Source organism: Pagrus major, chromosome 5 (genome assembly GCF_040436345.1).
Source record: "Pagrus major chromosome 5, Pma_NU_1.0".
NCBI classification, from domain to species: domain Eukaryota; kingdom Metazoa; phylum Chordata; class Actinopteri; order Spariformes; family Sparidae; genus Pagrus; species Pagrus major.
The window spans coordinates 22,162,489-22,167,766 of record NC_133219.1 but is presented as its reverse complement, the minus strand read 5'-3'; positions in this window follow the sequence as shown (position 1 = coordinate 22,167,766).

The window sequence follows — 5,278 nt, the reverse complement described above, 5'->3', positions numbered from 1 at the left end:
CTGTCTGAATAACAACTTTTTCTCACTGTCACCTGACAATTGCCTGCAGAGAAAAGTACTCAATATAAGTACAAAACATCAATGTATCCCCATAAGGGCTCTCAAGCGAACACTGTCAGAGGAATCAGACTTCCTGATGTTTCGCTACAGTTTTCAAGAGTTTCAGCTCTCTTAAGATGCTATGAGCGGAGGAAGCCCGCATATCTTTTAGTTATTTTAGTTGCCTGTGGAACGGTGTTATGATTCTGGTGTCTTTGCAGTTCTCCTCTGTCACTTTTGCTACCACCCACATCCACACTTAGTGTCGTGTTTTGTGCAAATTACCAATACAGACTGCTCTGATGTAAAATAAGTCATATTTCAACTTGCTTGCCTGAATGAAAACCTCTCTGAGAACTGAAAAGGAAAAAGGTTTAGGAAGGAGTCAGTCTGACCTACTTTCCAAATTGAAACAGCATTCAGTAATTTGTTGCAATAATGTTCCCTTGATTAACCTAAACGTAGTGTTCTGTAAATACCAAGTGTAAATACTGAAGCGCACAATGTCAAGAAAAATCCAATCCTGACTGTTGCATCTGCTCAAGATCTTTATTTCTTCTGCAGGTGTCATGTTCTCAAATAAATCCCCAATGATTAGATTTAAATTGCCTTCTGCTTTTATTTAAAAAAAAAACATTTTTGCTTGAGTGTGACTGACACAATTCTGTGCTTTCAGACAGAAGACGGTGCACCTTTTGCAGCTCAAAAACAAGCTGAAAAAAGAAAACCGCACCATCTGATGTAAATTCTCCTTCTCCACGTCTCAGTCTGCTTTCATCAAACTTCACAGAAGGAAAAGAGACGAAAAACAAGAGAAAAGAGCGAAAAGCAGCGCGAGAGAGAAAGAAAGCAAGACTAATAAACAGTTGGAGACAGGTGTGGCAAGATGGCGCAGTTGAGATACAAGAAGACGAACCAAATGGGGATAAGGTAAAGGAAAGGGAGGGAAATGAAAGAGAAGGAGATTAATCATACTTGAAGTCACAAATATAAGCCAGACGGGCTGAGCGCCATGAACATTTTGATTTTTCTCCAATTCCACCTGTCAATCTTGTCTTTATTTCTGTGGGATTGTTCAGCTGTAGGTGGCTCCCTGCTTTGTCGAGACAACCGATGCTCTCACTCTCTCGCTGTCACAGCTTGATTTGTGTTCTATATGAGTGTACTCTCTGTGTGTGTGTGTGTGTGTGTGTGTGTGTGTGTGTGTGTGTGTGTGTGTGTGTACATACGTATTTGTAGCAAGTCTACTCTCCAGCTCCCGCAGACATCATTGACTTTCTGCGTGCATCAGTTTAACTAAAAAAATCCTGGCTCTCCTGTGTGACAGCAGAATCTGTGTGAGTGTAAAGCGAGAGACTGATTGGTTCAAATTTGTTGGAGAAGGTAGTCTTCTGCTTTTTTTTTTTGCTTTTTTTCTCACATATCTGGACTAGTTCTGAGAAATAGTTATTAAGTGGGATGCATTCTGGCAGTTTCACTGGCCAGAATAATAATATCACCTTCACTCTGTTCAAACTAGGCTGAACGTGCTGCGATGGTACAGTACAATAATGCTATGCTCAGTCAGTTTATGTTTGGTGTCTTTTGAGTAGTTACTGACAAAGTGTTGTATTCAATTCAGTATTACCACCAAACAGAATTAATGCTGTCATGTGTTATCAAGCAAGCTAACTGAAAACCACTCGCTCCAAATTCTGCAGATTTTTCTGCTGGAATCCATTTGGGCTCAACTCATTATTAGAGGTGGAATGTTCAAGAGAGAGGTGAAGAGGGAGCGAAGCAAGAGAGAGCTGGGCATCAACAGAGGGTGAAAATGGCACGAAGAGCTTGAATATTTTCACATCCTACTCTGTGAGTGAGGAAAGACAAACCAAAATGGTTTTGGTGAGTTGTATTTTGTTTGTGCTGAGTTTGAATGAAGTGTACTCGATGTTGAGTGGACGAGGCGATTTGGCTCGACTTAGGAAGGTTAAGGAAATAAACTTTGAGAGTGTACGGTTGTATTTGATAGCTACAAAAATATCTACTCTCTTGACGTTTTGCTTTCAAGAAAACATTTTTTTTTATTTTGTTTACTTTTCAGACGAAGGAGCTTGCATACATCTCCCTGCTGAAACTACGAGGGCTATCGCCTCGGCTAAACGTCTTCCTTAATGGAACATGAAGACTGTTCCTTCCTTACATTCTGTTGATAATTTTTTTTCATTACTCGAATGAAACCAATTTTCAAACTCAGCCTTTATTTTGAGCTCAACTTCACACCTGTTTCTGACAAAAATGTGTCCACAGACAGACATACTGTATAAACACATGGCAAAATACTCAAAATAGCTTCTGTGGCAGTTCCCGCTATGTTAACAGCATATGCAGGAAATGGGTGGACATACTGTCTACCATGCTCTGCTGTGTAGGACAGATCTATTTCATCTGGAATCTTTTCAATATAGTTTTGAAATATATATTGTAAAGTTTGAGCTCACTTCCACGACTTTGATTGGCAGTTATTTCCAGTGATCCATGTGCTGAAGTTAATTTGACAAAGCTGTTATATGCAGACTACCATACAATCAATGTATACATGTTGTTGGTGTGACCAACTGTGTCTGTATCCATCCCACCAGCTGTTCTGAGTACATTTTACACCTGGAATTTAAGCACAGGAGTCTGGTGCCCTTTGAGTTCTGTCAAAATCAGATCAGTGGCTTCGGAGATTTTACATTTGATTGACAGACAGATACAGCTGGATGCATCCAAGTGGGGCAGACGGAAACAGACAGACAGATGGATGGATGGATGGATGAATGGCATGGGAGAAGATGCGGTGAGGAAGGAGAGAAGGCCGTGTTAAAGGAGAAACTTTGAAAGTAAAGCTTTCTAAGGTGCCAGTTACGTGGTGATGGAAGACGCTCAAGCACAGCAAAGCCACAGTTCCCTTGAGAGAAATATAGTTTTGCTAACAAAAGTTACCCAGAAAAAGTAGTTCACAGTCATTTTTTAAATAACTGAACTGAAAATTGGAAAGGTTGTATAATCCAAAAATAACAATTACATGACAGCTGAGGTACCATGGATGAGGATCTTTTCCCAACTTCCAACCTTTTCTAACTTTTTCTACTTCCAGGCCTTTGCTAAGACCACCACCACCTCTGTGCTCGGCCTTCATTTTGATCTCAACTACAGACCTGTAAAGATGTGTGAGTGTATCTTGCATGTTTGTGATGCTAACAAGCTGAAAACAAAGACATACAGGGTGACAAAATTAGCAATAACTTTTAAGAAATGTTGAAGGACGAATTATAAAAAATGGCCCTGAAGACAGAAAGTAAAAATGACTTTCACTTCCTGAAAGTCTTATTCAGGAGTCAACAGAAGTCTATGAATGTGTTAATTATAAAGAGTGAGGTGCATGGAGAGAATCAGGTTGATATTTCCCACGGTTTAGTCCATTAGCCCCCATCTGCATTGATCTGTGTCCTTGATTGTGCGATCAAATTCATAAGAGACAGAAGAAACGCAGGGAGAAGAATTCATAACGCGCACACACACATATATGAGATATCGCTTTCCATTTCAGTTTATCAGGGTCAGTGGATTACACAGGGATAAAGTGTGTGTCCTTGTGTGTATATGCACTTTCACATGCACACACACAAGAAAACACCTTTATCAGGGTAGCTGGATTACACAGGGATAAGGCTCGACTCCTGATATTGACCCACTGACTAAACACACACACACACACACACACACTTTACATTTGCTCACACTGTGTACACACACAAAACACAAACCCACATATAGAACTGAGTGTGTACATTCCACAAGCCATGCAGATTTATACTTTCACTATGGACATACAGGCAAGTTCTGTTTTAGTCTGCTCTGGTCTGGCCTCATCTTCTCTGTCCTGTACTGTCTTTGACTCTCCAGATTCTGATTCTCGGCTACAGTCAATCTTTAAGTCATTATAGGCTATTTACAGCAGCTCTTTTTAAATAATCTAAAGGCTTAATATTACTTAAGGGGGCTATATGTAACAAGTTTAGTTGAAACCTTCAAAAAAGTAACTGAAATTATCATCAAAATGTCAATAAATAGCAGTTTTGACATTGTGATGTATTCTGCTCCAAAGATATCTGCTGTAGTTAACGTGCTAACCAGCTAGCTCCCAGTCTGAACCGCTAGCTGCATGGCTAACTGAGCTAACTGGCGAACAGCACTACAGTAAGAAGCGCTCACCCTAGTGATATGCTGCACCATATTTGTTGTTGACAAGCTGCCGATTCTTACATACTGCATCTTTGACCCTCAAACTTCAAACTCCGTACTTTGATCATGTTCACTTTCTACTGCTTAACTGATTAAGCTTTGGTATTAGCGATAAGGCTTTGCTGTCTTGAGGCAAATTGGCGTCACACATATCTTTTACGTCCCTCTATCAGCTAGGAAACACACCATTATTCTTTTTTCTCATTTCAGACAGCCTCCGCAAGTAAAACAGGTCATTTCCACAAAACAAAAATAACTGCCGTAACATCAAGTCATGTATCTGCATGCATTCAAATCATTGTATATTCTTTTTTCTGTATGGGGGTTAGCATCACGTGGGAGGTGCATCCACATTTGGTCACATACTGAGCTGAGCAGGATGTGCATATTCGCATGAAATTGAAGGGGAGGGAACAGCAGCAATGAGAAACATGATTTTTCACAAGCTTGCGTCTGCATGCAAAATGCAGATATGGCAAAAACATATTACCCACTGAGGCATGAAATTCATATTAGCATGCATTTTGTGTTTTTAATGAAAATGAATACGGGGTGAATGTATTTTTAACTTACTATCTGTCCTTTTCTGTTTTCCATCATCACATGACTTATTCTACCATACATTTATACAACATATTTGACACTGAATTAAAAGATAGTTTCTCACAGAATTGCACATCGGCTTTGTGCACAGACACACATGCACAGTGTACTTGCTTTATTACACTTATTCTGTGTTCCTTAATGTCTCACACACACACCACAGACACTTCGCCCTCACTGTCCCCTACAAACACACACAGGCATCCCTGAGAAAGACACACACATACAAACTTTATGCAACTGTAGCCACCAAACACATTTAGTGCTGCATTGAGGGTTTTTTAAATTAGGTTGAGGAATCATTATTGGAAGTCTACATAAGGCAGCGATATTAATCTGCTTTATATAACACATCTAGCCTCACTGT